The sequence below is a fragment of the Chroicocephalus ridibundus genome, chromosome 20, assembly GCF_963924245.1.
Source record: "Chroicocephalus ridibundus chromosome 20, bChrRid1.1, whole genome shotgun sequence".
Taxonomy (NCBI): domain Eukaryota; kingdom Metazoa; phylum Chordata; class Aves; order Charadriiformes; family Laridae; genus Chroicocephalus; species Chroicocephalus ridibundus.
In genome coordinates this window covers 6,966,903-6,977,804 of record NC_086303.1, presented here as the reverse complement: position 1 = coordinate 6,977,804, position 10,902 = coordinate 6,966,903, and the positions used below count along the sequence as shown (strand labels likewise).

The 10,902-nt window shown below is 62.6% G+C and overlaps 1 long non-coding RNA gene across 1 annotated transcript; it reads right to left on the bottom strand.

The window, feature by feature from the left end:
- Positions 1 to 925: 925 nt before the first annotated feature.
- LOC134525646 (uncharacterized) lies at positions 926 to 10,350 on the bottom strand. Its single transcript, XR_010073826.1, has 3 exons — positions 10,225 to 10,350; positions 1,654 to 1,841; positions 926 to 1,531 (listed from the first exon to the last, which is right to left on the bottom strand). It is a non-coding gene; the product is annotated as an uncharacterized LOC134525646 (long non-coding RNA).
- Positions 10,351 to 10,902: the final 552 nt, after the last annotated feature.

Genomic DNA, 10,902 nt, shown 5'->3' with positions numbered 1-10,902 from the left:
CCATGCTCCTTGCTCCGTGCTCCATGCTCCTTGCTCCATGCTCCATGCTCCTTGCTCCATGCTCCGTGCTCCATGCTCCATGCTCTGTGCTCCATGCTCCTTGCTCCGTGCTCCATGCTCCTTGCTCCATGCTCCTTGCGCCATGCTCCTTGCTCCATGCTCCATGCTCTGTGCTCCATGCTCCATTCTCCATGCTCCTTCCTCCTTGCTCCATTCTCCGTGCTCCACGCTCCATGCGCCATGCTCCATGCCCCATTCTCCTTCCTCCTTGCTCCTTCCTCCTTGCTCCATGCCCCATGCTCCATGCCCCATGCTCCGCTGCCCTGCAGCCCCATCGCTCCCAGCCCCGTCGCTGCCCGTGCTGGCTGCAGGGTGGGTGCAGCGGCAGGACTGGCATCCCCCCGGCGCTGCAGCCCGGCGCTGGTGCTGCTTCTGCTCTCTGCTCGGCCAACGTCCCCTGCGCTGCCGGCGTCCCCGGGCAGCGAGGGTGGGTGGACGGGGCAGCGGAGGGGGAGCAGCAAAAGCCTGGGCCCCGGGTGCCGGCAGGGAGACGACTTGCGCGGTTCAGCCTGAGCGCAGTGCTGTGCTGACGGCACCGGGATAAGGCTGTAACATTACCAGCAGCAAATGGCCCTCAGTGTGTCACTTATAGGAAGCAGAAAAACAAACAAACCCTGAATAATAGCCAAAACATCTTTTGTGGGTCTTGCAGCTTTCTAACTTTATTTAAAAAAAGAAGGAAAAAAGTAAATTTTCCCTGTCAGAGAATTGCTATCATCCCGCAACGGCACTTAGGACTATTATAAACAACTGTGTCAGTTTATAGGGCTGGAGCCGCTCTCCCGCGGCTCGCCCGGTTTCCCCGCGGGCGGGCTGGGAGCGGGGCAGGATGGCCGGGCTGCGCCCCGCGCCCGGCGAACACGGGCCCGGTGGAGGGGTTTGTGCAGATGTCGGGGCTGCCCAGCCCTGCCTCGATTCCTCCCAAAGCTCCTCTTGGTTTTTGTCCTTGCCGTTGCTCTCTGCCCCGCTCCTCGGCCACGGGCATCCCTCGCCGCGGCCGGTGGACGCAGCCGGGGTGGGAGGGCTCCTTGCCGGGGCTGCGCTTCCCCCCCGGCTCTGAAACCTCCCCGGCAGAACCCCCCCTCCTCTCCCCACTCTGCTCCTCATTTTCTCCCCGATCAGCACTTTCTCTGCTCGTAGCTCTGTCGGAAGCAGGCTGTAAATCAGAGCCCAGGCCTATGTGGCCGGGCTCTGCACAGCCTGGGGGGGTGAGGAAGGTGTAGTTTTGGAAGGGGAATTATCTCAGCAGCGAAGGAAACCGCCCCGGTGCGTGTTGCTCTTGTCGTTGGCCCTCGCTGCAGGGTCGGTTACCGGTTCCTACGCAGGCCTGGCGGTGCAGGAAGGGTTTTTCCCTGCGGCGGAGCATCACCGCTGCAGGCGCTGCCAGCGCGGAGCCTGGCGTGCGGCGGCTGCGGAGGGGGATGGATGCACGCGTCCCATCTCTGCTCCTGTTGTGCTCAGAACGGGTCTGCTACACAATGCAAAAATAAAATAAATAAATAATTATACCTACTTTATTCTGCCTGCCCAGGACTGCGCAGCACGTGCTCCAGCTGGATGCTGGCGCTGGCTTTCGCCCCCGCGGTCCCTTACCTGGCAGATGGAGCGTGTACGACACACCCTGTAACGCGCTCACGTCGAGCTGCGGAAGATTTATAAGATCAGGACGTGACTGACAGATAAGGGACTCCCACAGAGCGAAGAGGAGCGCGGGGGAACCAGAGCGCTCTATGCTTGGACTTGATTCAAGGAATTTGCAGCCCCTCTTGTTCAGGCAGGTTCTAGAGGAAAATTTGCCAAATCAACCTAACGCCATAAAAAAGCTTCTTGAGGAAGGGCCGGGGCAGAGATGGGTTTATAAAAAACGCCCGCCAAAAGCCCCGTGTCCCACCCTGGTATTTATGAGATGCACACGGAGGGTGTTGATAGCAGAGACATTTTTCTAAGTCAATAAAGCAGAAAAAGAGATTCCACTTGGTTAGGAGGGGTGGTGACTTCGAACGCGTCAGGGCAATGAAGGAGATCATTCCATTGTTTTAAGATTTCCATAACTCACTGTGCTTAAGCACATAAAAATGTAGACATTTTGGCAATAAAGTTTGGGTAATTTTTGAGTATGAATCAAAAATCTCTCCCTCGTGCTCCCCTCCCCCTTCTGCCTTTTGTTGCTGCTGCCGGCGGCCGCCCCCCCCTCCCCGGCCCGCTCCACCCCATGGCTTCGCGAACGGAAAAATGTCTTCAACAGAAACCTCCCAGCTTTTAATTTTCTAATCTGCAGCATCTGTGCCCAGCCCCGGCGCTCCTGCGGGCTGTCACGGCCTGGCCTGTCCCGGGAGCTCACGCACGCCGGCACGTGCGGGTTGAGCCTCTCCTGCCAGGCAGCGCGGCCGGCGGAACCGGCACCAGCACCGGCACCGGCACCGGCACCAGCAGTCTCGCCGCACTGCGGCCGTGGGCGCTCGTGCTGCTGCCATGCCGCCTGTCACCGCTGTGCCCGTGGCTCCCACCGGGCGAGGGCTTGGGCTGGTGGCTGGAGACAGGGTGACGGTGGCTCTGTCTGAGAGCGGTGCTGCCATCCCGTCACCAGGGCAGCTCACCACAACCCAGCCACCTGCCCGTGGCTTCCACTCCCTAAACCGTGCACAAATTCCTGCCAGAGAAATCCATTTTGGGTGGTGTTTTTTTTTTTTTTTAACTGTGCGGTGCTGGATGCAGAGCCGGGATGAGGTCCATGAGCCTGTGCATCCCTCGGCATCCCTCTAACCGAGACGGTGCCGTGGGATGCACTGGCCCCGTTGCAGGTGCCGGTGAGTGTGGTGACAGCAGCAGCGGGAGCACCAGGGCTGGATTCCTGCCCCCGCCACGTCCCCTCTCCCCACGTGACAGGCGCAGGGGGCAGCGAGCCCGAGGCAGACGGGGGGTGCAGGTCCCAATTCCGCCCCAAAACATCAGGGCGTGTGTGTGTGAGTGCTAATCACCGCTGACATTTGGAGAACCAGATGATGGCGGAGCTGGGAATGCGCTCGCCCATTAGTCACTTCAGAGAAATAGAGTCATCCGTCTGAGCAGGATGAGGCCGAGCCCGGGGGGGGCAGCACACGCTCCCGGCAGGAAAACTGCAGGAACCCGGTCTGACCGCGAGGTCCAAGGGCCGCGGGTGACACGGGTGCGTTGTGCCGCTGTTATTTTGTCTTGCTCCGGGGACAAAAAAGCCACAGAGACTTCACCCGCGGTGCAGGGCTGGCGGTGGCAGAGCCGTCGTGCCCGGCGCTGGGCACGTGGCAGCGACAATGCGGAGCTGGGCTCTTGAGGCGGTCCTTGTCTGCAGCACCCAAACTGCCCGAGTGCCGGCGGCTCCCAGCACTGCGCCACTTGGGCTTTTTTTTTTTTTTCTTTCCCTTTTTTCACTCTTTTTTTTTTTTTTTTTTTTTTTGCAGCGAACAACTTTATTTCCCACTTTGACATTTTCCAGACCCACCTGGGAGCCTGCCTGCCAGAAGGAGAAATGGCACAAGAGGAAATACATCTTCATGGCCGCGAGAGAGGAGAGGGCTGGAATCCGAGTGCGTAAACAGCGTCACTGCGCAGTGAGCAAAGGCAGAGCAGGTTGAGCTCTGGAGAGTGTAACCCCACCTCCGCCACTCCTCTCCCCGATTGAAAAATATACGCGAGAAGCAGAGCCCGGCTGGTCGTCGCTCTCGGACTGGATGCCGATGGCTTGGGGATGCCATGCGGGGAGCGAGCGCAGCACCCTGACAGGTGGGGAGGAACCACTGGGCTGCAAAATCCCCTTTCCCAGACAGTTGGGAGCTTTTGTCTTGTGACTTCCCCTGGGAACGCGCGATGGCTCTGACTGACATGACCTGGGCTGACCCGCCGGGGAGCCATTAGTCCAGCGGTACGTCTGGGTGCCGGTTGCCGTGGCCTCCCCAACAGTCAGGGAGCTGTCACCCACGGCTCCCAAAAGCCACCATGGGTGGCACAGGACAGTGCTCCACGACGGAGAGGCAGCTGGGAACAGCAAATCACAGGCAGGAGATGGGGACCCCCACCCTCAACCGCCCAGCACGCCCAGCATCCCGGGGCCGGCAGGCCTCCCCAGGGAGAAAAACCACTCTGAGGACAGGTCTGGGGACAACACCTGCATCCCCCACCCAGTGTGTCAGGGATGCTGGGGCTGCTCCTGCGCCGCAGGGCCAGCGCCCGCCCCGGGACACCGTCCCCACGGGCTCCTCCAGCGCTTGGGGACGTCTGCTGTGTCCCACCGGCCTGGGAAGCCTGCACACGCTGCTCCCACCACCGCGCTTTGTCACATCGCCCGCCAGCATCAGTACTGACAGCCTGGAAAACATGAAAAATCAATCTGCAGACACACGGGTGTTTTCTTTTATAATGGTCAAGGCCTGATCTTGATTGAAGCCCCTTCCCAGCTTTGCTGGTGCCGCTACCGGTGACCCAGGGCTGTGCCCGCTGGTGGCTCACACAGGTACGGAGCATAATCTACTCTCCCCACACCTCCACCTACCAAAGTGCAAGAGCATTTTGCAGTGGCCGAAGTTCCGGGATAACCCCATGCACTTGCCGTGGCCAGCGCTGAGATGCCGAACGTGGTGTGGCCGGGCGGGATGCTCTGCCGGGCCCCCCCAGGCCTGCGCCATCCTGCCCCCCCCCAACTTTTATCCCTTCACCTTTTTTTTCCGACTCACTGAGCAACAACTGTCATGTTTATACTCTTCCCCCCCCAAGTCCTGCTCTACCTCAAGGATTAAGCTTTCATCCTTCATTATGAGCTTCGCCCCCAGGCAACATTTTCCACGAAGAAAAAGGAATTTCTGGGATTTTGCTTTTAAGAGATTATGTTACTAAGCATGTGTGTGTGTTTGTGCTGCGGCGAGGAGCTTTCCGCACACACACAGGTGATTCGTCACAAGCAGGGGCAGCACAGAGAGTGGGGCGGCACTGGTGGTGGGGCGGTTTGGGGTCCCCTGGCACCCCCGCACCCGCCTGTCCCCAGCGCGGTGCTGGCAGCGGGACATCCACGAGGGCACACACGGCCCCGCGCTGGCGGGAGGGTCTGGGCTGCAGCCCTGGGGACTGGGGGGGTCCCACCACCGTGCTGGTGTGGGGTCACCCCTCCGGGACGGGGGATACAGCGTGGGCATCGCGGCGGGTGTGGGAGAGGAGCAGGCGCAGCCTTGCTCAGTTTTGGGGGTCACTGCTGTGGCCCCGCCATTTGAGCCAGAATCTCCAAATATCGGTGCTCTCTGCCTTGAGCTCCGTGGCTTTCCCCATCCCCAGCTCCGTTGCGGTGCTCCCGGGGGGCTGGTGCCCCGGCCGAGCTGGGAGCCGTCCCCATCCACCTCCTGCCCCTGCGGGGCGAGCGCTGACCTCGCCGCGCTCCCGCCCGGTCCGACACCAACCCTCAGCCACTTACGAGGAGCTCATACCACGCCTGGAGGCTTGGCCTTAAAAATATTTGGCTGTACAGTAACTGCTGAACAAGGTTGTGCTTTCATTGGCAACGGCTCTTGTTATTAAATCCTTTTCGGGAGCTCATCTAAGCCCAACAAATTAACATAAGGGAAACACGATAGCTAATGTCAACCTACCAAAATGATCCAAATCTGTAGTTACAACAGGGAAGACGTAAACACGGCCTGGGGAGAGTAACTGCTGGGTGTTTAGCGTCAGCGTCTGGGCGGCTGCTGCTCAGAAACAGCCGGGTTTCGCTGGGCAATCGCTAGGGGAGGGTCAGGTGCAGCCTGTGAGAACCGCCAAACCCGCGGGCGCTGGGGACGCGGGGACGGGGCCCCTCTGGGGCCACCCCGGGCCCGGGGGGAGGAGAGGCAGGACCCCCTAAGAGCCGCAGCATCCCCGCGGCGCGGCCGGGACCCCCGGGGGGCTGCAGCAGCCCCCGCCCAGCGCCTGGACCACGACCGGCGGCTGATGAGCAACGGCTTCACCCGGTGAGTCACGGCGCTGAGTCAGACCCCGCTCGTCCCCCACGCACTGAATGCCGCGTATTCTGCGTGTTCCGGGGGACAACACGACGATGTGTTCCTAGAGAGATAAGAAACTTTTCTGTTGCTTTGACCGTAGCCATTACTTGCAATAATTAAGCTGCGGTAATTGGCGACTGCTTGCTCTGGATGCTCGAGCGTGGCCAGCACGCTGCCCTGCTGCCAGAGCAGCTGCCATGACCCCACTGTCGGGAAATTAAACAATTACCAGCTCTCCACTGCTTTCTGACAAGTTGTTTTCAACTTTCCTTTAAAAGTCAATAAATAAAAATAGTAGACTCTGCAGAGCTCAAACACGAATGGGAAAGCACATTGAGAAAAGGCTCCTAAGCGCACAGCAGCCCAGACCCCCCCGCCCCCCAACCCAGGCATGACAGTAGGTCTGTATCACACATGCAGACACACACCATTGTGGGTATTAAAGAGCCTAAATCTGATTAAAGCCTTTCTATCCCCACCAGTGGTCAATTCCAGAAACCAGCTCACCCAGGAGGCCGAATTCATTTCATCCCCGAAAGTCTAATTAAAGCCATTAGTGTATTCCTTGTCTTTCTGATAAGATCAAAGCATTCCAAGAGCCAGTCATTACCTTATTTTCAAGACAATTATACAACATATAGCATCGATTTATTCCGCCTCCAGCTGTACGCATTTATCTCTGTCTGTCACCGGGTAATCTGCACCATCAGACCCAGCCTGGCCTCAGCTGACGAGGGTCCCTGCTCACGCCCGGGGTCTCTGTTCTGCCCCGGGCTGCACAGCACCGCCCGAGGCAGCGCCGGGTGTCCAGACCCCCATGGCCACGGCGGGACATGGGCACGTCCAGGCTGCCACGGTGCTGCTCCGGCAGCCAGCAATGGGGCCGTGGAGAACTCGGGATGCTCAACCCCCCCGACACGCTGCCCCACATCCCCCCGTCCCCGCTGCCCCCGCGCTGCCCCGGCCCTGCAGCGTCCTCGCCGGGGGGACGCGGTGCTGGCCCAGGCGCTTTGCCCGGCCGGCGCTGCCGTGGCTCCCCGGGCCCGCAGGCAGCGTGCACGGGGGTGCTCTCCCCTCGCATAAACACATCTCCAGCAGCTCGCGGCCCCTGCGAGAGCGGAGCTGTGAATTTTCATCTCTCAGCTAATCAACTCGCCTGCTAGTCCAAACTTGTCAGGAGCTTTATCCCTGCCCTGCCAGCCTCCTCCCGGCCCACGAGTGACAGAAGACGTTCCCATCCCTCCCCGAGACACATCCAGCTGCTACAAAAACAAACATCCTCCCGATGGCGATTCCTCCTCGTCAAACAGCTCTGACCCCGCTCCCCGCGGCAGCCCCTACAATAACATCTGGGCTGCGCCCGTGCCCGGCACCCGGCGCATCCCGAGTCACGGGCAGGAACAGGGCGAGGTTTACGGGGGGACGGCAGAGCCGGGTTACTGCCTAAGACGGGGTTTATTAATTGCTGGTTCTCCCTATTCTTCTGTGACAAGAGATTAATCACGCGGCCCAGGCTGGGCTGCCCGGGAGGCTCCTGCAGACGAGAGGCAGCTGTGGCAGCGCCGGACTCCTGCGCCCGGGGAGGACGGGCTGCCCGGGACGTGCTGCCGGGACCCCACAGGGCCTGGGCAACCACACACCGGGGGGCTCCCACAAACCCGCCTGGGCACCGGAGGGGTGCCCATCCTGCCCCCCGCTTGCTCATGGCCAGGCCGTGTGCCTGTCTCCGTCCATTTTGTCACCACGCTGCTCTGCACGAACCGCCCTCAGCCCCGCGCTCCTGCTTGGCCCCAGACGTGGCCGTGGGCAGCTGTGGCTGCAGGACGCCCTGCGGACCCCCACTCTCCGTCCACCCCATCACCAGCGTTTATGTGGGGCTTGTGGCCCTGCCAGCCCCACGCTCTGGAGAACCTGTCACCATTTCTGGCTGCAGACACTGGCGGCCGCAGCCCCGTCCCTGGGCTGGGGGGCAGCTGGGGAGCAGGGGGCAGCGCGGAGGGCTCCAGAGGGTGTCTCTGCCGGCGACGTGTGGGTGCAAAGCGAGCTCGTGCCCAGGCCCCGCGAACGTGCTGCTCCTCGGGCTCTTCAGGAGCAGGACATGGAGCTGCTTCATCAGCATGTAAACAGCTCTTGGACTCCCAGGAAACAAATTCCCCTCTTTGCTTTCAGAGCAGGATGAAAACCATCAGAGGCAGCTCTTCAGCTGGATTCCCTCTTCTGCGCGGCACATGGGACCCGCTCACCCCGTGGGAGCGCGGTGCGGGAGACTGGAGCCCGTGGGGGGGCGAGCCCTGCACGGCCCAAGACCCCCCTGGCCCGGGAGCGAGCTGGGACCAACGCAGCCAGCCCGGCTCCAGCACCGGCTCCAGCTGCCAAAGCATCACCCAGGGGGTCCCCATGGGGCCCAGCAGCCAGGCTGACCCACGGCGCCAGCTCGTTGGGAGCAGCGCTGGCCCCTCGTCGCCCCTCGCCACCCTTCGGCCCGAGCCAGGGGCAGCTCGAGGCATTGAGGGTACGTGGGAACAGTGGCCCCCGTGGACCTGAAACCGCGCAGCGCTGGGGGAGTGTGTTTTCAGCTGGACACCCACTGGTTCCCGCTTAGCTGAACCCAAACTGGTTTGTGTAGCAATTGCATCGCTGCAAACACCGCTGCAGCCACGCACGCTGAGTTTACAAAGGCAGTTTGCGACCCCACGGCTGCAGGGCAGGAGCCGACGATGGAGCAGGTACAGCCGCATGGAGCCGGGCAGCACCGGGAAATGCACACCAGCAGGATGGAGAACTGAAACCCAGGAAGGCGGCATTTCCACGCCCGACTCTAGCCCAGCCCTGCATCTGCTACTTTCTCCGTCCTCGTCCCAAGAGATGATTGCCCCCAAACTGATTTCCCCGGACCCTTTAACCTGCTGCTGCAGCTGCTGTGGTGGGTCGCTGCCCGCGGCTGGCGGGGGACGAGGCCATGGCGGTGGCTGAGGCGCCTGGACGGCGCCCAGGGGTTATCAGCAGCGGTGGCCTGGGCTGAAATAGCAGGGCAGGAAAGTGGGGTAAGCAGACCTCAGCTTCTTGGCATGTTTGCTTGTGCTAAACCTGTAGCATGAAAACTTTTCACAACAACACTCAGCGCTTGAAGCCTTCCTTGGCTGCCTGCGCCCCGGCGGAGGGCGAGAGCCAGGTCTGGCTGGCGGCTGGATTGTGCAAACAAACTGTGTCCGCAGGCACCGCGGCCGGCACAGCCTGAAGCCGACGCTGCAGGGTGACTGCACACCAAAGCAAAAGCGCTTTCTCCCAGCGGAATTGGCGGTTACAGTGTCTGGGGGACAGCCACGCTTCCCCAGGGACACTCCTGGGAGCTGCGGATACATGATGTGCTCACCCCTGCACCCAACAGAGCCTCGCCAGCACCCTGCGTCCCCCAACACCCCACTGCAGGGCCCCCCCCAGCCCGTGCGGGCCATTGCCCTGCTGTTGTGCCAGGCTTTTGCTCGCCCCATGGCGCCTCTCCCCTGCGAGATGCTCTGGCGCAGCGTGGCCGGGCAGCGCGCACGCCGTGCTCGGGGGCTGCCGCCTGACCCTGCAGCGTGAGCCCCGGCCCAGGGGAGAGGTGTGAGTGCGCAGCTGCCCCCAGCGGGTTTGAGCTGGGCCCAAACACATCCACCTCTGCTTTGCTAATTAATTTAGCAAGCAAAGCTCCCGGCGCTTGATGGGAGGACTGGGTTGGTTTTGCTGAGCCAATTTGTTTAGAGTTTCTCTTGGCACTTGTGTGACCATTCTGGTAACAGTAGTGCTGATGGGATCAGCTGGTCAGCGATCACCCGTTTTCCTCGGAGGAAAGCTGCCAGGCGTGAGCCCGGTAGCAACGCACAGCAGCTCTGCTGCCCTGGCAGCCCCGCCGGCGGCACAGCTCCCGGTGCAGCTCCCGGTGCAGCTCCCGGCCAAGCCGCCCAGAGCCATCCTGCCCCCCTGGTGCCTCAAGGTCCCTCCTGGTGCCCCCCGGTCCCTCCCAGTGCCCTCTGGTGCCTCCCGGTTCCTCCCAGTGCCCCCTGGTGACCCCCCAGTGCTTCCTGATATCTCCCTGGTCCCTCCCGGTGTCTCTCCGGTCCTTCCCAGTGCCTCCCAGTGCCCCTCGGTCCCTCCTGGTGTTTCCCCGGTCCCTCCCGGTGCCCACCGGTATCTCCCTGGTCCTTCCCGATGCCTCACGGTCCCCCTCGGTCCCTCCCGGTGTTTTCCCGGTTCCTCCCAGTGTCCCCCGATGTCTTCCCGGTGCCTCCTGGTATCTCCCTGGTCCCTCCCGGTGTGTCTCTCCGGTCTTTCCCGCTGCCTCCCGGTGCCCCTCGGTCCCTCCCGGTGCCCCCCGATGTCTTCCCGGTGCCTCCTGATATCTCCCTGTTCCCTCCCGGTGTGTCTCTCCGGTCCTTCCCGCTGCCTCCCGGTGCCCCTCGGTCCCTCCCGGTGTTTCCGCGGTCCCTCCCGGCCCCCCGGCCCGTTCCCGGGCGCAGGGCTCCCTCTAGCGGCGCCGCCCGCCCCGGGGCCGCCCCGCCCGCCGCCGCCGGGCTCCGCGGGAGGGCGGCGGACGGGGAGCAGCGGCCCGGCCGCTCCCAGCGCCCGGCTCCGCTCGGCTCCGCACCGGGGAACGGGCCGGCGGGGGCGGCCGGGGTCAGGCGACGCGGCCGCCGGGGTGCGGGGCTGCTGGGGGGTGCTTTCGCGTCGCTCCCCGCTTGTAGCGATCCCCCGGGCGGTGCTCGCTGCCCGGCCCAGGGGGAGACGGCGGAACCGCCCCCGTCCGGGCACACGCAGCCCGGGCAGAGCCGGCCCGGGGCAGCGCCGGGGGCGAAGGGGTGCCGAG